Source organism: Serinus canaria, chromosome 4A, assembly GCF_022539315.1.
Source record: "Serinus canaria isolate serCan28SL12 chromosome 4A, serCan2020, whole genome shotgun sequence".
Classification (NCBI taxonomy): domain Eukaryota; kingdom Metazoa; phylum Chordata; class Aves; order Passeriformes; family Fringillidae; genus Serinus; species Serinus canaria.
In genome coordinates this window covers 7,844,409-7,865,252 of record NC_066318.1, presented here as the reverse complement: position 1 = coordinate 7,865,252, position 20,844 = coordinate 7,844,409, and the positions used below count along the sequence as shown (strand labels likewise).

At 38.9% G+C, this 20,844-nt stretch overlaps 1 protein-coding gene across 6 annotated transcripts in view; it reads left to right on the top strand.

Annotated features, from left to right (window-relative positions):
* The window catches only part of KLHL13 (kelch like family member 13), a 78,439-nt gene that overhangs the window by 23,644 nt on the left and 33,951 nt on the right, over window positions 1-20,844 (top strand). The window contains exon 1 of one of the 6 annotated variants that reach the window (XM_050974411.1): window positions 12,263-12,283. The exons of the other annotated variants lie outside the window; for them this stretch is intronic. The gene's annotated coding sequence lies outside the window, so the exon portion shown is untranslated. Of the gene's footprint in view, window positions 1-12,262; window positions 12,284-20,844 lie in introns of those variants that run through there. 6 annotated transcript variants of the gene reach the window in all.

The window sequence follows — 20,844 nt, the reverse complement described above, 5'->3', positions numbered from 1 at the left end:
AGCAGATGAACACATCTCTCTTTTCATAGCAGTGATGTTAAAAGTGCTTTCAGTCCTCACTAGGTTCATGATTTTCTTCTCTGTTCCCAGGCATGTGCACTTGAATGCTTTAGGGGTCCATTACCATTCAAAATGTGAATGTTGGCATTGTGATGTGAAGCCTTTTTTAATATATTCATGTCAGAATTAAAATTAGAAGATTAAGAACTAGAAAAAATTTCAGTGGATTTTTTTTAAGGCAATGACAAACTTCTTACCATATGTATTGGGTGCTGGTTTTGTTACATCTGGTCTCAGTATGATGTGTGTGACAGTGTTTATGCTTGTTAAGGGTTTAAGGTTTCCTAATCTCAGTGGAAGAATTAACCTCTTCAGTAAAAAGTTTTTCTCCTCTAAATGCTTTTAGGTCTCCAAATAATCTTTAAACATTAAAATGACCTAAGGATAAGTAGAATGAATACTTGCAGCTTTAGTGTTGACTTGTATTAAAAGGTAGTATCTGTAATTTTTTTCAAGATTAGCTAGGCAACAGTAATGTTTTCTTTATGATGGAATATGTGATAAAAATGCCTAAGTTCCTCTTCTGTGACTGAAATTAACATCGAGGCCTAATGAATCTATTGAAACATGACACAGGAGTATTCCTGTTAATTTTATTTTTTTCATGAAGAAAGAACAGTGGTTCAAAGCAGAAACATTCTCTTTCATATTTAAAAGCTGGGTTTTGGTTTGGGTGTGTTTCTGGGTTAAATGCAGTGCAGTTTCCTCTAGACATGGCTGTGGGTCTTGCCATCTGTCCAAGTGCAGCTTTAGTGTAGGGTTTGTAAGCCAGTGCCTTTTGCACATGAACTGTTTGCAACTTGAACTTCATGTGGGAGTCAGAGAGGTGTGGATCTAAAATAGTTCATATTTCATTCAAAGGAGGTCAGCTGCTGCTTTTACTGGGATAGGTGAGCTTGCAAACTGCCCTGGCTGCTTGGAAGGACTGGCTGGCTTGTAGGATGTTCAACATACTGTAAGCAGGTTTTTTCTGGAAAGCTGACTTTGGAAAGTTCTCCATCTGATGACACCTGTTAGCAGTGTAGTGTAATCTCATGCTGATTGTCACTTTCCCTTTTGCATCCTCTCTCTGTCTTCTGTCACTTGGGTGGGTGGGAGTCTGCTGGTTATAGCTGTACTCCTGATGGCTGGTGGTTGTAGGGTTATGAGTAATTGTTTCCCTGCTGTTTGCTGTTTATTTGAATGCATCAAGTTAAAAAGAAGGGCTTTAACCAAATCAAATTTGTGTTATGATAAGGTGCTTTAAAGTCCTAAATCTAAAATAATCTACTCCCATAGTTTGTATAGCATTGTCCCTTTGAGAGAGAGTATGGTATTTGTTTGTCTGCATGAAATTTATTGATTGTGACCTTATATTTAAACTGTGTGTATCACTTTTGGCAGAGACTGGCATAGTTCTTAAATTGATAATGTAAAAAACATTCAGAAATTACCCCTGTTGTTTCAAAAATGAGTCATTTTAATATGCATTTTAATCTGCCTTAGGTAGCAGCTGATCATCCAAATGAACACTTTTGAGATAAAAGTTGTAATCTTGAGAAGCAACAATGCTGTCTAAGTTGTTTACTCCCAGAAAATTCTTTTGGTGTTTAAGTTTAGCTCTAATCAATGTCCCTCCATTTAGTCAAAATGGAAGAATTACATTATCTGATATTCAATAAGGAGAAAGGGAAAAAAATAAAGAGAGTTTTCTATGAGTGTGTCTGATCTGTTTTATTTAATTTTGCTGTTAACAGAAATGACCTAATTTTGAAAAGAGAAGTGTCCCTTTCTTGATGGTTACTGAATAGTTTGGTGCTTTCTACATTTAAAGCAAATGAAAAGAACCATACCCCACCCCAAAACAACTGAAGGATGTGTATATTTTTGACTTATTTGAACAGAAAACTCCCCACACCTGAACACAAAACCCTCCTAGCACTACAAAACCCAACCAATCAAAAACCTCCTATGTGTTCATTCCACTCTTTTTTTATGCTAGAGGTGTTTTGCCTGTGTATGTTCCTGTGTGCAGCTTGGTAATACATTTCCCATTATTCCATTGTCATTGGACATCTGGGATGTCTCTGATTCAGGTTGCAGTTTACTTGGATGCAAAATCAGTCATATCTTGGAAAATAATCAGACAGTGGTGGAAACTGTGCTGGAAAAACAGTCTTGCTTGTGTTCATAGTATGGGGAGATCAGTTTTGCATCTGAAACTGATCTCTTTTAATGAGCTGCACTTTAAGCTTACTAATGTTGTTAAGGACATCCTGTAATAACAAGAAGTGTTGGCGTGTATTTGCATTAATGTCCTGTCCTGGAGAATGAAAGTTGAAGCAACTGTTAAGTTTTCATGTGATCTTCAGAGGTATTATACAAGTATCCTGCAGGACCAGCAAAGGCTGTTCAGGGAAACAGCTCAGTTTTTAAAACAGTGTGTTCTACAGCCTGGTGACTTCCAATCCCATAAATAAACACTCTGACATCCAGACATCACCATGATTCCTGCAGATAATAGCAAATTTAACAATGGAACATAACAGTGCACTGTTTAAATGTCCATGTCTGTCATGGGAAACCTCCAGCTATAACTACTGCTCTTCTGCCTTGTCACAATATTGTGTGTATGTTTATGCCTGACCTTCCTATGGCATTGCTGAAACTTGAGCATCTTGCTAATCTCCTTCCATTTTCCCAAGCTATGTTTTCACATCCAGCTCCATCATGTTGGATTCCAAACATTTTCATCATGCAGACACCCTGTTCCAAATTCCTGAATTCTGCTTTCATTCTTCTGCTCCAGCTCACCTGTTACAGGGTGGCTGAATCTAAGCTGACAGCTGGGTAGGTGGAGGTGGATTAGCCAAGGATCCAGGAGGAAACTTAATTTAAGGAGAATGTCTTAAATCTCATTTTGCTTCTGTTGTCCCAAAGAGCACAGAGGTCATGCATCAACAAGTCAGCAAGTCCCTCAGAAGCCCAGCTGGACAAGGAGCAAAGTCATGTTTGCTGTTGCTGAAATTGGTGTGACTGGAGTGAGTCAGAGCAATGTGGGAGCGAAGCAGAACACCAGAGCTGCAGCAGAGGAATTTGCAGGCTTTGTCAAGCTGCTCTCTCCCAGCTGGAGCAGCATCTTTGCCTTTGTCTGGGTTCCTCTGTGCTCCCACGGCCGGGTTTTCTCCTCTCTTGTTCTGTCTCTCGGTAATTAGAGTGCCAGTGTGACTCTGTTCAGTTCTTTTTCAGATAATTAGAGCTTGGCCCATCCAGCAAAGTACATGCTTGTCTGTGTTGGGCTTTGCTCAGGGCCTTGGCCAGGACATCACTGGTCTGTCATTGGCAGCCGGAAATCCTTTTCATTGCTGCTCTGCACCGGGGTGTGGCAGAGGCTTGGGCTGCTGAGGAGTAATTATGTGATGCTGCTGCCTTGTTGTGCAGTGGCAGCAGCCATCCCTCTGCTGTTCATGCTTCAGGAGTAATGAGCAGCTCTGCTGAAGAACAGGAATGGCCTTGTTCTCCAGCCAGTGAACTGGGTTAGAGACTGATGCACAACTCGGGAGGAGGGTAAATGAACTGAATCACATTGCTGGAATTTGCTGTGAAAAAGAATTTGTACATTCAACACCAGGAGGCTAAGGCTCAATAATTTTAGTTAATTTTACTTTTGCCCTTTGGATTTTGTAGACTTTCATCAGATTAGAGCCCTGAAGTAAAAGCTTAGTCACACTGGGCCTTGTGTGTTGTTCTAGGGTGTTGATAAAAGACAATTATAAATAGGCTGCTTATCTACAAATCCTGTGTTTAGTTATTTACACACAGGTGCCTGATAGAATGACTGAAAATTCTGAAAATCTTCTCAACTATTTATTGAATGTAATTATTTAAAATAGTTGGTAGTCTTCAAAGAAGCCTTTTCCTTTAAATAAGTCAGTCTTTGATTAGTGCCATCTGCACACCCCCTTTCCCACAGCAAAACAAAGTCCCTGAATGGACATTTATTTCAACATCCAGCAAAACTTTGTCATATTTTAGAAATTTCTCCCAGGCAGCTGCTTTTTGGACATCAAGGTGTTGGTAGTTTACTTATATTTCTACTTTAGTGAAAGACTCAAACAGAAGAAGGTATGTTTGTGCATGTTGTTGCTTGATTCAGGATATGAGCCAGAACATAAGTTAACAGAAATTTGATGAGAAGCACTAAAGAAAGAACAGTTTTCTGTAACAGTGTTTATGTAAAATTCCTGGGTTCATAGTTGCTGTAACTCTTGGTTTCCCTGCAGAGGTTTATTATTCACTGAACAGTTTTTATTTCGGTGTTTACAGAAACTCTTGTGGCAAATGTTCATCTTATCTTAAGCTACCAACTGCATTTTGTTTTGAGTTCAGTACTGATCCTATTGAATAAATATCTGGTTTACTGCCCTGCCTTCCTCCCTTCCTAATCTGACTGCTGTATCCTGTGCTTTTGGAGTAATATATGTTTGTCTCAGCAGAGATTTCCCACATGTCCCCAGAATTAATCTTCCTTTCTTTTCATGTTTTCCATATAGGCTGTTCAAAGGCCTCCAAAGCTTCAGCTCTCAAGGATTTTACTGTCATGAAAGTACTGATTTCCTTTGAGATTTCCTTTGAATCTCTAGACACCAATGCTGCTTTCAGTATAGGGTTTGAAATTTAGAATCAGTGTTCCAAGTGAGTGAAGAAATGCTTTGGTAAATTGCAGGAATCTACTCAGTTCCAGTTCTAAATATCTGTAGATACACAGGGAAGCAGGAGAAGCTCAGACATGACTGAAGTTAGTGCATGGTTTTTTAAAAAAATATTTTAAGTTAGTTGTGTGGGATAATGGCATTGCATTTTCCTGGCAGCACTTACTGCAATATGCAGCAAGATTTTGTTCAGGTGGTTGCAGTCACATTCTGCCTGGTCTGAGTTACTCTCATGATTCTCCTGAAGTATTATTGGGCAACTTTGCTGTTGTATTAGTTATTTCAGAGGTTCTTGTAAAATCTTTCAGGCAAGTAAGATATTATTTGCAGCATGATTTATGGTGTTGTTTATGATTAAAAACATGTTTTGTATTTCTCATGGTGTTGTATACCCTCCTGCATATTGTGTGGGCAAAATTGTAATTTCAGCATTTCCAGAAAATGAAACTGCCAAACTTCAGAATGAGTAAAATATCCTGCACTTGGAAGAACATGTCAAAGCAAAGCTTTGATTAATATGAGTTTTGCTTTGTTTAGAGATCCAGAAAATGATTATACCATGGGACACATACTGCAGAGAGCTGAGTAAACATGGCTGAAAGGATATGCAGAGGTTTGTGGAAGGAGTGACGAGCAAGTCAGCGTGCAAATAGATGTCCTTGTGTTTCACCTGTCTTACCTTGTTTCTGCTGTTTGTACATTAATGACTGATCATGGTCTTGGGTTTGATTCCTACCCCAAACTTCCAAATTCTATTTTAAATTCATATAAACTTTGTAGTTCAAAGTTACAGTGGAAAATTACAGTCAGAAATACCTACTTTCTGTGTCAGAGATTGTCTAAGATTGGAGATTCACTGAATGTTTGTCTTGGGAGGGGTTGTGAGGTAGCAGTTGACACACTTTGGAGTCAGTTATTCACTTAATTTGTTAATGTTATTTCCTACCTAATTCTATGCCTTCATTCTTCCTTCACCGAATTTTTTTCTGCTTCAGAACCTTTTGGTGGAAATTTGACATCTAGAAACAGTTTTATATTGAAGGCATATATTGGAAATGATCAAAAATGTCTTGAAGTCATAGCTTAAACTCATCTTGCCTTGTGTTTTTATCAGTACAGAGTTAATTACATAGATCCAGGTGTAATACAGGAGTAAGGGCATTTATAGTTATTTTTACATAACCTTGTGTGTGCCCCACTGCAGTGCTAGGGATGCTTTGGTAGTGGGGGGTAAGGTGGAGAATTTTGATTGCTGGCCTTGTTTGTGAGTGCTGGAGTCACCTACGGGGCACTGGGTACAACCACTTCTGGTTTAAACTGTTTTGCTCACTTTGCTTCAGTGAATCTGTGTTGTAATAGGCAGTTACTGAAGAGCTGCTGCTGGTGGGATAGCTGCAGCATGGTACTTGAAGACATTTCCTCCGTTATATTTTTTTTTTTTTTTTCACCAAACATCTGCTAGTTTCATGTAAAGCTTTCTCTTTACTGTGTTGGAGAGCTGGTGAATAAGGACCCCACATTTACCATGCTTTTTGTGACACTGTGTACTCTGTATTTCTTCCTTCCTCCCTGCTTTCCATGCTGTCAGATCGAATCTGAAAGTCAATTCTTGTACAGAAGTCATTCCACAAGTTTTCTCATCCTATTCACTCTCTGCCTTTCCCAGTTCTGTCCTGCAGCTGGTGAGATGGGGCAAGGAGCAGAATAACTCATGTCTCAGACCAGGTAATGTGTGGGAAGGGTGCTGTGTTTGTCAGTAGGTGTTATAGAATATCCTCAGTTGGAAGTGACCCCTAAGGACCATCAAATCCATCTCCTGGGTAGTACAGGAGATGGATTTGACTTAGGACTTACCAGCCTTAGGACTCCAAGGCTGGGTACAAATTAGTTCCAATCTACCCAGTCCTGGCTATGATGTTGCACAGATCAACCAAAGCTTAAAAAAAGTAGTATTTTTCATTGTTTTCACAGATAAAGTGAGTTTTCTATTTGTACTGTGTTTTTTTTCCCATTTAAAATGGGAATGTATTAAAAATATTTTTCTTGTTGCGTAGTTCTTGTGAATACCAGAAGGTGGCACAACTGGTTTTCCTAAAGTGTTCTGATTGCAAGAAATGAACAATGCTGCTGCACTGATTTTAAAACTGTTGGTGAAATTTTGATCTAAGGGTAGCTGGATCAGCTTAGACCTTAGCATTTAAGAGTTATTTAAAGGTATACCTATCTGCCTTTTTTTTTTTTTTTTCAAACTGAGAAGCCCTTGTGTGCAGGTTTTTATAGGTAAAGTTTTTGAAGGTGGAAGTAGTTGACCTGAAAATGCAGGGGGGAAGAAAGGGGTTATCCAGTATGTGTGCAGTGAAATTCTTCCCTGAGCTGTTTTACAGGATCCCAGTTTCCCATGAACACATTGTTTGGATAGTTTGCTTTGTCAATTTGCAAAATGAGACCAATTCCAGTTTCTTTTAAGCTCTTTAGCAAGTGCTATAAAATAAGTTATTGGTATGGTAACATATAGTTTTGAGTGGTAGCACCTCTAACCACAGGCAGATTTTTAGGTGTACCACCATTAGGTGTTAGAAGCAGAATGTGAAAAGAGTGTGCAAAAAAGACCAATGAGCCTTTTAATGACAATCTATTTTCAGATAATGTGTCTTGTTCCAACTGGAAGCTTGGTCTTTCTGCAGTGCTGCCCTGCATTTATTGACAAGCTGGTGTAAGAAGGTGTTAGGTACCATCTCATTTGATGCTTTCCTTATTAGTCTGTCTCTGGAGCAGTCAGCTCCACTATGGTGTTGATCAAAAAGTAGTTAAATACACTTTAAATGGAGGTATTGTTTCCATTCAATGTAGAGAGACTCACTCCTAGAGCGAGGACACTGGGCAGGGTTTTGGTAGGGGGGTGTCAGTGCAGGGGTGCCCTGTGCCAGACACAGCTGGGGGGGATTTTACATTAACCTCCCTTTTTGTTAGAATATTAGTTGTAATATGTAGGACAACCCTGAAACTTTTGAAGGAATGAGATGCATGGGATTTTTTTCACTTTCCTTCAGCTCCCTCTGGCAGACAAAGCCCTGAATTACAACTGCTTTACTTAGAACTATTTCAGTGAAGGACTTGTCCCAGCTCAAAGTTATCATGGTTGCTTGGTGTTCTCTATGTATGCTTCAAAAAGATATCTTCAGCTGTAAAAAAAGCACACTACTGCAGCTGCAGAAGGTGCTGAAATACAGATATTTCTTGGTTTAGCTGACTCTTGCACTGTGTCTTCATGCATCACAGCTGTGCAATGCTATTTCACCCCAAGGACCTCTGCACCACGCACATCTATTGATTTTTAATTTTTTTTCTCCAATGTGATCTCTCCTGAGCCTGCTGTGATTCACTAGAGCAGCACAGATGAGAAGGATGTGACTGTTTTGTATAGGAGCCTGGGGTTATTTGCAGAATTTAGGCCCTCTTTTTCCTGACCAGATGATGTGGGTGGGATGAAGTGGTGCAGCTGTGCTGGTGGTGGCTTTTACTGGGCTGAGCCTCCCACCCACCTTTCTGCAGTCTTCTCCTCCTGTGAGCTTCACTGATTTATTTTCAGTTCTGTGTTTCTGAAGGGGGCTTTGCCAGATAAAGGGATATGGCCACATCTCAATAAAGATGTAGGAAACTGTCAGGAGTGTGTGGAGTGCTGGTAAAATGACCTGCAGAAGCTGCTACATGGACATTGGTGAAAGCACTGAACTGCATTTTTGAATAGGAGTTAGGTGTCTGAAGTTTTATGAAAGAAAGGTTTATAATCATAAGACTTGAAAGTATTTGATTTAAATAGTTTGTAGTTTTTAAAAATGCATGTAAGATTGCCATTCTTCCATGGGCCTTTCTAAAATGAGCTTGTGCTTTTCTTGCTGTATACAATTATTTTATGCAAAGCAGCGTGTCCTCATTTGATCCTAAATTATCCAGATTGCCACTAAGTAGGGGTATTGCAATTGCAGAGTTCTTCCAGTCTGCTAAGTGAATATTTTAAAACTTTCAATCTGCTTTTGGAAATGAATTAACAGCTTGTATGTTTGCCCACCATAATATATTTGAAATAACTAACTGGCATTTTTCAAAACTTTGTCTAGGAAATGTGGAATTTTCCTTAAATTTATGTTCTCAGAGCTGCCAAAGATGAAAGCAGTTTGTAATTTTCTGTCTATAATTTAATTATTACACAGGAGTTTTGACATTTACTGATTTAGAAGTAGAACATAGTGGTTTATTTCAGAGAGATGGAATGAGTTCATATAAAGAATTGGTTTTGTGATTGTGTATTTTTGTCTTCTGGAAAAATCTAAATGTACGCAAGGTATGCATTTTGAAAGTTGGAAGTGTTTTTTAAATGTTGATGACCCCTAGGATGGGGCTAATTCTGTGTCATGAATACATTGTGGTTGTACAACGAAAATTTAGTACAAAACTCTCTTTTTCCCACACTGCCTGTTAGCTGTTCTGGTTTTGCTACTAATTTCACCTTTCTCATGGCATTTATTTGAAATGATCTGTGGTCCTGAAACTCTTTTTCTAGTGTAGAGAAATGATACTATTCCTTGAAGGAATCCAGCCAGCTGCAGTGCAGTGTCCATGGGATCCTGGAAGATGCTTGCTGCAGTTTTTATGGCTCCCAGGTTGCACACAATGATTTCTGACAACCTAGACTTGAAACATCAGCATCTTTCTTGAAACCTTTTCAATCTCATTCTCTGTCAGGCTTCCTGAGGGATTCTGGCCTTGGGATAGAGGTGTCAGGAGTGTGCACAGTGGAGACATCAGAGGTGACAATGCAGTGGGAATTCCTGTGTTCAGGAAAAGTTTGCATTTTTGGCTTTTAATGAAATGGAGTCCTTACAGAAGCACACAAGAGCAGTGATCAAGGCTTTGTTCTTGACTCCCCACACTCCTTCCTGCTCTTCTTCTCTTTTCCTCAGGGTCATGTTTTGTAGGTGTGCAGGACCACCAAAACACACTCCAGTGGACAAAGATGGTAGGATTTAGAGAATGCAAGAGGACTAACAGATTCCATATGAATAATGCAAGAATGAAAGAAAAAAGCCTACAAACTTCCACTTTAAGAATATTTCCAAAAAACGTTACCCAACACATGACACCTGTAGTTTGCAGTTTGCTGTCTGTGGTGCAGGAAATGTTGGAGTTGTTAATGGCTGGTGCTCAGTCCTGGCTTCTGTTCCATTACTAAATTGTTTAATATATTTGCAGCGTTTGAGTCTGATGTGTAAATGTGTTTAGGCATACTTTACTAAAATAAATAGAGCAGCCAGCAGACTCTAACAGCTGTGGAGAAGTTGTTTAGAAATAAATTCTTTGTAGTTCACAGTTTGACCTAATAAAAGTAACTGTTGCTTCAGACAGTTATCTTCAGCAGGGTCACTGGCTGCTGTGACCGTGCATTCAGTTTTCTGTGTTGATTTATTAAATATAATCACCTGGGGAAGATGAGCCAAGTTCTCTGAATAAATTGGTGCTAATTCAAAAACATTTCTTCTTAGTGGTGTGCTGTCAGTAGAGTACATGGACTTAGATCAAAAATTGTAAACCTTCATTAGCTCACTTTGTTTTTACCTCCTACTAAGTGTTTCATGACCTTATTTTACCTAATAAATTTTACATAACAGTAATTTACCCAAGCAAAGCTGATTTTTTTTAATATTATAACCTTTGTCTTGTAATTAAGTTTACAGTGCATCTTGACAAATCTTACCTCAATTTTAGAAAAATCTCTCTTCAAGAATACACACAAGAAAATGCAAGGCATCCATAAGTAGCATAAAATAAAACCCACTTTCATGGTAAGAAACACACACTTCAGAATATTCCAAATATTTCTGAGACTTTATGTAGTTACTAAAAATATAAATATACCTGAGACAGGCTTTAATATTTTAATAAATGAATGCTTCCAAATATTTTAAGTGTGAATATTTCAGGGACTGAATTTGTGCATTTTTAGTCTCCCTTTCCCTGCAAGTGTTTGGGAACCTGACTTAAGATTTGAGCAAAATTATTTTACTTAAATAGGTTTTAAAATAGTTGATTGTGACCTTATAGGAAATGGCATGAGGTTTTTTTGAATGTTTGCTGTTGCTGAATAATTTCAGAAGTTTCAAACTTGGACTATAAGAATTTTTTGTTTGTTTGTTAATGATGCAATGACAGGGGTTATGGACATTTGAAGAATGTGTGAAATGAAGAAACTAATTTCTCAACATGATTCCTTCTCAGCATCTTTGGTTTGTTGAAGAACATATACTTACTTTGGTGTCTCAAAATCATGTGAGGATTTGAATCCCTCCTATCTGAGGGGTGTGGAAGGGAAGTGGCTGTGTCAGATGTGGGTAATGTGTATTTTTAAAATATATATAAATAATGTCTGTCTATATCTAGTGTGTGTATGTGTCTGTGTATATATATATGCACACACATGCTATATACACAATCCCATATATTTAGTATGCATATGTATATTTATGTATAGTAATTTTCACTGAATTGATGCATCCTAAAATGTTACTGCAGCAATTTCCTCATTTATACAGGAAAAACGCTGAGTGAGTGGACAGAAAACTGTAGCACTTCTTGTTAAACTCATAGGGCATACCCTGACTGCTTAACTTAATATTTAAAGATTAGTGGATTTTTTTTTCCTATTTGAGAAAGGGCCCCACATATTGCTATAGAGACAGGAACCAGCTCTGCTTACAGCATTTTGACAGCAGGAGGGGTTGGCTGCAAACCCAGTTTATCTCACTTCTTTATGATTGTTCCTTGTTCCATGAGCAGTCATCCCAGTTTAAAAGAATTAAATTTATTTGATAGTAACTACTTTGTAAGCATCTCTGATCCATTTATTATCCATCACATGCACCTTGATGTCTACAGTACAACTGCTTCTAAAAGCTGCTGTAACTTACATCTAATGTCTGAGGGCCTTTTTATCCCCAGTTATAAAAAAGAATTGAGACAGTATAGCAGGTAGCAAGTCAAAATACAGGTGTAATTGTCAGAACTGTCTTTAGCAGTTTTAAAGATAATTTCTTAATGTAATTTAAAAAAATTAATTCAAAAACTGTTTTTTTGTAAGATTTATTAAGATCTCTTAGTAAGACTTTTGATGTTTCTAGAAAAGTTGCCATTTCAGTAAAAGCACTGCCAGGTGCATATTGCCAGTCTTCTTCTGCACTTCAGTATATGGGGAATGTTTCAGTGCTGCTGTGAGAGGACTGCAGATGTGACTGCAGTGGTTTCCTTTGGATTCCTCCTTAGGCAAAGACTTGTTTTCCCTTTGTATGAATTTTGGTATGAATATTTTGAGATATATGGTCAAAGAAATTGTATTAATTACCTGACTCATATACAGGGCAGTACTGTCAACACCATCTTTTAATTATTCTCTTCCAGTAATTGGAACAGCTGCAGTTTAATAGACTGAAAAGCCAGAGGTAGAGGCGTGAGAAGCACCCGTGTGAAGTGGAAAAAGCTGAGTAAGGAAGCCAATTAAATTATCACACAGTCAGTTTTTTGGGAACCTGTAGAGAAATGTTACATGTCCTTATTTGTTCCTCTTCAGTTTCTAGATTGTGCCTTTGCAGCCATATTTAAATTGCTGAAATGATTACTGCATTTGAGCTCCATACCTTTGGGAATATTTTGCTGGATTTGGGGGGTTCTGCTTTATTTTCTTCTGTATCAAAATGCTCTTGTGTGGTGTAGGATGCATCAGCTCAGCAGGCTGGTGGTTTGAAGATATAGAAAAGATGAGAGCAATTCATCCCTATGTGAAACTGGTTTTCTGCCTTCAGTTTGGAGTGAGCTCTGCTGCTGCTAATTTCTTAAACAAATGCACATTTTAAAATGGAAACATGCTTTTGTATCAATGAATTTTTAGAACACAGGTATGGGGGGAAAGTCTCAGAAATTTGTATATGTTTACTGGTCTAACCACTACACTTCAAGGTATTTTTCTTGTTGAGTCTGGCATCTTCTCTTATATAAAGACTGTATCAGTAGGAAATAGTTTGTGACACAAATATTAAGACCTTTCTGTTGTCTACATTTCTAGCTGAAAACGGGAGATGTACATCACACTGTCACTGTAGCTTTGGCTGCTTTTCTTTCTGGAAAGCTTAAGAAGCCTGAGGTTCTGGAAGTGAGAAGACTTTTCAGGTCATGCTGGGAAGGGTTTGGAAGACTTGAGAAAGTTGTGATATAGCATAACCTTACTTTTCACCTAGTGCTTTCAGTTCCTCTGACACCTAAGAGATGAATAAAAGGAGAGAGGTAAGTAGCCTGTTAAAGTGGAACAGCAATTTTTTGACCACAGCAAATCACTTGACTGAGCAGGGTTTTTTCAGTTTTGTTTTTAACAGTTTAAGAACTGAGGAAAAAAGGCTGAACTCATTATCTGTGCAAACTGATGAAAATCCAGCAACATCCCCAGAAATTAACTTTTATTCTGCTTGGTTTTCATACAAAAATTCAGGTGGCATTCAAAGGCTAAGAATAAATACTTTCAAACTAGAGCAGTTTTATATTGCCTGGGCTCTAGTACAGCTTTCTGCCTTTTTCTTCTTTTTAAACAACTGTGAAGGAAAGTCTTATGGGAAATGCAGAGATGGTTTAAAAGTTTTGTTGGATGTACAGATGCCCAGAACTGTGAACACAGTGGGCTGTAAGAGGACAATGTGTTGACAGTTGCTGTGTGTGACACAACGTGGCAGCAGCAGGGAGGATAGCAGGGAAGAGGATATCCCTAGAAAAGGAAGAGAGTCACAAGGGACGTGGTTTCAGCTGTGTTCCTGCTCTGAAAATCAGGAAGAGCTTTGAGAAGAAAGGATGCTGTGATCAGTGCCCTGGCAAGGGAACTCTGTGTGTGATTTGGTCATGTGCTTGCTGAGTGTGATGCTGTGTGCCTGCTCTTCTCATCTGGGGCCAAATTCTGCTCATTGGTCAATAGTGAAGGAGGATGTAGGTGGAGGGAGAGGGTTGGGAAATGCCTTCCTCTAATCACAAGCACTTTTTTCAGTCTTCTCTCTGTGGGATCAGAGCTGCACTGCTGTTCAGCCCCAGTCAGTAGCTTCTGGCCTCTCTTAATGTCTCAGCTCTGTGAAGTGGCACCTTGGGATCTTGCCTTTGGTGGCATTATTTACTTTTGTTCTTCTTATGCCACCTGTTCCTTTCCTTTATGGCTGAGTTTTGTGCAGAAATTCGTGATACTCTGTCAGTTACTTGTCTGTGCTCAGTGCAGCTTTGGAAACATGAACATGGAAATAGTTGCTTAAAACCCAAACACGTTCTCATCTTTTGTACACAGAATTAGGGATGTGTGGCAGACTTGGATAATAAGTAGAATGTAACTTCAAGCAAGTTATAAATAGTAGATGCTTTTAATTTTGAATGTGAACATGCTTGTGAGAAAATTACAGAAAAGCCCCTTGAATGGTCCCAAAATTATGTTTAACCTGTGCAGTTATCATGGGATTTTCAGCACTTAGGAGTTTTAAATTTAAAGCACATCTCCAATTTGTGTGCCTAGTTGGTATGTTTTCAGAGCACTTCACTGGGAAAATGTTTTTTCAGCAAGGAGTATTCTGCACAGAGGTGTAATGCTGCTTTTGGCCCTCAGAATCCTTCATTTGAGGGTGAGTGGCAAAGCTATGTAATATGAGAATAGAAAAATGTGTATTCAGTGGTACAACACACTCCAGGAGACCAGATTACTTTTCCCATATATTTAAATGTGCAGCTAAAATGTTATTTTGAAGTCTTAATTAAAATATCAGAATTATATACTGAGATGTTTTGTTTTCTTAGGAATAGTTGATGCAAAGCATAAAATACATAATAATAGTATTTTCCTTGTGAATATGCAACCAATCTGTGACTGTCAGGAAGAAAAAGGGGTTTGATTTATATTTTTTCTCCTTATGTGTGGATAGGTGATTCATTTCTCACATGGTTGTTCTTTAGCAAGTGACAAGTATTTCCCTATTTTTAGAGTACCTGGCACTGCTGCTTTCTTCAGTTCTGGTTTTTGTACATGGACTGTTTGGTGGAGTAGTTTATGCTGGACTTGGCATTCCTGTACTGTAAAAAAATTGTTTACTGTTTTTTCTGCTAAGGTTTTATTTATGTTTGTAGAGTAAGTGGGACCAGGAGCAGACAAGGGAGAACAGGTAGTTGAGGATTCATGTTGCCCTCTAGGGTGAATGATCTTGTTGGGGTCAAAAGTGAGGAGCAGCTCTGATTTCTGTGCCTGTCTGGATTGACTTCAATGTCAGTCAATGCTTGGGAATGACTTTATGGCTTGAGCTGGATTTTATTTTACTGATCAAAACAGTATTTCAGGAGTTACTTCTGAAAAGGGTCCATTGATTGTCTTTAACCTCATTCTTTTTTTTAAATTAGTCCTGCTGCTGTTAATAAATAAAACATGTGAAGATCTCCTTGGGGGTGGTAGAGCAGTGGAGGCAGAGGCTTCACAGCAGTTACCACTTGGCTGCTCTGGCTGCACTCTGTGTGAGGAAGGGAGTAACTGTGTTTGCTTTTTGTTTTAAGACACTTTCTATGTAATGGGGAATGCAGAAGCAAAGCTGAGTGTGTGAATGCAAATTAATGATTTTTTTTTTTTTACTTTGTGATTATAATAGCTAACCCTAACATCTTTCAACATGATTTCTAGACCTTCAGTGCAGAGCTGGCACGATGTAGTAGTCTGGTGTTGTGTGTGTTTGTGAGACTGGCCACAGTATTGACCAAGGGTGTAGCCAAGCCTGGCTGTTGGCATGTAAATACTTGAATTCTTTTGCTAAAAGTATGACTGTGCTAAAACTGCATAGATATTTTTGCAGGACTAGTGTTTCTTAGCAGTCACAGCATATAAACACTATTGTCATACACAGCGGTGTCTCTTCAGCATCCCAGTTCCTGTGAAATTTGTTGCCTGGGTTAACGCTGCTCATTTATAATTTAGAACTTCAGAGAAGTGGGGGAGAGGCCCTGAATTGTTTGTCCAAGGGGTGCATCTGGTTTTGAGTGAGGTTGTCCTGTGTTGTTTTAATTCCTTGCCTTTGGATTTGGTAACAGCTTGCCCAAAACTTATTTTCAATAATGGTGATCAGGAGCAGCAATTATTCCCTTGTGATTTCATCGTAAAATTGAATTTACATTGTGAAAAACATTTTGTAACAGTGAAACTTATAATGTTTCACTCTTACAGAACCCTATCAGAGTGTTGTTAAATGTCACTAGAATGAATAAATTTGTAGACATTTATAGAAATAGCTCCTGGTTCAATGCTTTATTGCTAAATAGCGTGACAGGGTGTTGGCTTTTTAATGAGAAGATTAGGCTGTCCTGATGAATAGAAAAATTGTCATGCTGTACAGAGACTTCTGAAATCTGCAGACTAAATATCTTACTGTTGATTTGGTCTGCTGTGCGATACATTAGAGGTGATGTATTTTTTTCCTGTAAGGTAATCATATAGCGGAATCTCTGCCTTCTCTTCCCTAGAAACATGCTCTGCTTCTGCATAAGATGCTATTAAATTCCCCCCTCCCTTTTTAATAGCTTGCCTTCCCTGCTCCCCGCTGTCGTCAGCCCCGGGAGGTCACCAGGCAGAGCCCTGAGCTGCGGAGCGGTCCCTGGTGGGGACCGGCGTGGTCCCATCTGCTTCGTCAGCTCTGGAGGCAATTTGGGAGCTGCTGGGGGGCGTTGAGAATTAGATTGTTGATAGCGTTCCTACAAAGACTGCTATTAACAGCCTGCTAGTCTCTGCTTCTCTACTGCAGAAGACAGAGTGAGATTTGTGTTCCCACATCATGTTGTAAAATGCATGAGATTTTGCTCTTCCTCCTTGGAAATGAGAATAGGAAAATGAGAGCATCCTGAACCAGAAGCTATTAGAAGAGCATGCAGAAACCTGCAGCGATTTCTGCTTTATTTTGTCTTCCTAGCTATGGATTAGAAGGACTGATTTTTGCAATGGGCTTTTTCCATAATGGCATTCTTGTATTGTTTGGTCAGAGCTTGCACAGGAGGAAAACAGGCTGCTGAATTTAGTCACAGATCTCTATTAGCCGTGGCCTAAGGCTATGCTGAGATTTATATCCCATTTGTATTGTTGCAGCTCAAAAGAAGAATGTTCAGAGGATGACAAGTGTATTCTGAGTAGGTATGTTGTTTCATTTTCATATGAAACCCATTTTTTTTTTTCTGCTTCCATTGGTCAGAAATGAGGTTAATAGGAAGAGAATATAGTAGAGTGCTGCAGTGTCCCTGTTAAGGTAGAACAATAGCATCAGAAACAGTACTTTAAAAATTAGCTGCTTTTATTAAATAAAGCTGCATTATGCTGGTGTGCAGAGTGCAGTCTTTTCTTTTTTTTCTTAACATATACTGCAGTCAGTGCTTCCCTAACGAGGTGGCACTATTGTTGAGTTAGAAGGATAGAATCATCATATTGCTTTAGGGGACAGCAGGATTTAAAAGGAGATGCCTTACAGCCCTGTTTTACAGATTGGAAGCATCGGTTTAAGGGCATTGGCAGAATCATTTCCTTGTTCTTTGCAGCAGCCACTGCTGTGTCAGTAGTGTGTGGAATGGAAGTCCTAGTTGGTAGTCTGTTATGGAAACGCTGTTTACTGTTATTGTAGTACCGTGGTGACAACATGCCATTGAAATGGAAAACGAGCTCTCCTGCTATCTGGAAATTCCCAGTTCCTGTGCTTAAAACATCCAGGTCATCGCCACTTTCTCCAGCATACATGTAAGTGAGAGAAATGAGGATAATAAGGTGGGAATTCTTTTTGTGAGACTACCCTGTGGCAAGATACCCTGATACATATTAAATGACATTGGCACTCAGAATTTTATCTTGTTTGCTATGTAGACCCCCCTCCCGATTTTATCCTGGATGTTTCATGATGGATGTCGTGTCAAGTCTTTCCCTTTTTGTTGAAATGTAGAGAAATTGTGCAGATGAAGCCCTATTCATAATGATACTGTGTATGTTCATTTGAAAAGTTTGTGGTGGTGTTAATTTGTAGAGCTGATCTTGAAATGACAAGTTAAGCTTTGAGGCTGGTAGGCTTTCTATATAGTGTATATGTGAACGTTTCCTTCTCCTGACTATTTCATCTGGAAATTGAGCTTGAAATCACCTGCTGTATTATATTGCACTTTTGTTCGTGTGAGTTCTTGTAGAGGTGAAATCATCCTGCTTTGGTCTTGTTTTATTCTTTAAAGTCTTAGCTTTAATACAAATTGAATGTCTTCATAAAAAGTTACAATAAAAGCTTATAAATTTGAATCATTCATATCTGAATAACTACGTAGATATACAGGTTGTCAGTGTAAAGTAGCTTCACAATGTGCCTTTGTCTTGCCAAATCCTGATGCAGCTTTTGTTCACCTTTTGTTGCTGTGAGTTCTGTATTACCATATACAGGTGGCTTTTTTTTTTCTTTCTCTGAAATAAAACTACTAAGCTCAGGGTACTGAATTCCTTCTGCCTTTGTTTAAGGAAGCAGCTCTTCCAAAAGGAGGAAGAGTTGCTTTAAAATGCACAGGTAGCAGTGTAGGTGACTCTTCTATCTGGAAACTGCTGTAAAGGCTACTACTTTCCAATAGAATTCCAGTCTAATCCCTACAATATTAGTACTTTTAAGCTTGTATTGTCAGTTTACAGATAGGCTTTTGCTGCAGCTACTGTAGGTACATGCTGTAAGAGAGAGGTGCACAGGTCCTCTAAATGTCTTTTTTTAATTGTGGCATTGTTATGGTGGGGCTGAAAGGATCCAGCGCCATGTGCAGGGTCACTATTGTTCTCGGGCAGCAAGGTGGGGAACAAACCTTCCTGTACCAAACCTCTGCTGGGCACACTCGCTTTTGAGATTAATTCATCTTTGACAAGGTGTGGATGTGCTTCACAATTTTTATGGGAAGCATCAAATATACTTAAGGCTACCAAAAGGGAAGCTGTTTCCTATAAATTGCTAGCTATTCTGAGTTGTTAAAAAAAATGACTTAAATATAAGGTAAATATCAAGATGGTAAGAGTTGTGAGACATTTGAACCTGTTTCAGGGAAACACTGTCATTGGTGTTTTATCTTATGCTGTTGGTTTTAAACTGTAGTGGTCTTAAATGCAAGAAAAATCAGAACTAGCCCAGTCTGATGTCTCTGCTGCTGAAAGGGAGCATTTCTTTTGTGCGTCGCCTTTAAAGTGCTAATCTTAGCCCTGAGAATGCTCCAGCCTTTGTGATGGGGATCTTGTGGCTGATTAGCTCAGTGTGTTGAAAATATGAGCAGGTTTAGTGATCATGTTTAAACTATATGATGCTGAGCTTATCTGGAGCATGAGAAATATGTGATCAGCAGCCTTAATCATCTCTTGATAATGAGTCAATGTATCTCAATGTTTATGGAGACATTTCTTTATTGGCACACAGACCTGGCTTTAGGAGGTCTGTGTATATCTAACTTGTATATCTAACGCTAAAATGATTCATATATTTTATTATAAAGAATGAGAAACATTACAAAATGGCACCTATTTGATTAGGCAATATAAATCAACTAATTAAAAAATCTCTTGTAATTTGGGTTGGCCAGTAAAGTAGGTGATCAGATTAATTACTTTCATTGCAGAGATAACAGAAAATTCAAAACTGTTTTATATAATCTGTTTTTCATATTCATATTTATAACTTCTGTTGTAAGTAGTACTCTGCACACTGGCAAGAAGCTTATGTTTTGAGTAAAGGGTTGAGGAATAAGTGGTGTGTGAAATGGAACATGTATTGATGTAAAATAAATGGCCGTAAAACTCTAGAATTCACAGATGAACACTTTATTCATATTTTGGATCTAGGATATACAAAGGTATGATTGAGCTTTTAATCCCTTTGATACTTGACATCTAAATCTTACAAAATAAGGGGTTTAGTGTACTTTGGAATGCAAAGTAGGAAGATCTTAAAAGTGCTTTGTTCGGTTTTTTTTTCCCCTTGTATTTAAAATGAAATTCCAGTTTTTCAGGTTCCTCTAATAAAGGTGACCTTAGCTTTAAAAGTTTCATCCTGCTTATGATTTACAAGTGACATACCTAGAGATTAAACTGATGATCAGGATGCATAGATTTTATTAGAGTTTTTTTGGTCTGTGTACCCGATAGCTGAACTCTGCTTTGGTTTCCCTGTCTCAAAATGCTGAGACTGGTGGTTGTGAGCAGGTTTGGCTTCTTGGATGAAGTACCTGTGTACAAAGTGCCACTGCAAAATGTTGACTGTCCTGCAGCTGTGCAGGCTTAGCTCAGTCTCTGCTTGGGAAGTTTGTGGTAGTTGCTGATGGGGGAAGATGAGTGTGAGGAGCTCGTCTCACAGGGTTCTGTGCCATGGGGAACTTGTGGCTGGGCAGTACCTGACATGAAGGACCTGCAGAAGCTGAGGTGTGATCAATTTGTGAGTGAGGATGTGGTTCTGTCACTGGGAAGTCTGCTTGGTTTGTAGGAGCTGGTACCCCTTTCCTGGCAATGGGAAGGAGCAGCAGGGACTTGCAGCCTCTTGGCTGGTGGATTTCTATACCACCAGTTGTTTATTTGGGATATTTTCAGGACATCCTGACTGCAAAGAGGTAACTCTTCACATTCCCTGACTGCTGCTGAAACTGATCCAGAATAGCTTGAACTTTCCCCCAAGCTGGAGAGATCCAGTGACATTGCTTAGGGAAAATTAGGCTCTATTAGACTTGGAAGACTGGCATGTGCCAATATCTGTAGGTGTAGTGCAGCTGGCTGAGTGCATGAGTTAGGAATGCAGCTGTAGGTACATGCACACGCCTTTGTCAGGCTGCATTTTCTTTTGTGGCACTTATTTTGCTGGGGTTTAGAATATAGATGCTGTTTGTCAAACATTGTGAAAGCTGTTACAGCAAGTTTATGCACCACTAGTCAAATCATATTCATATTTGTGGTTGTGTTGACTATGTGGAGAGAGACCTACATGACTTCATATATTAGGTGGACAGTTTCAGCAAGGGAATA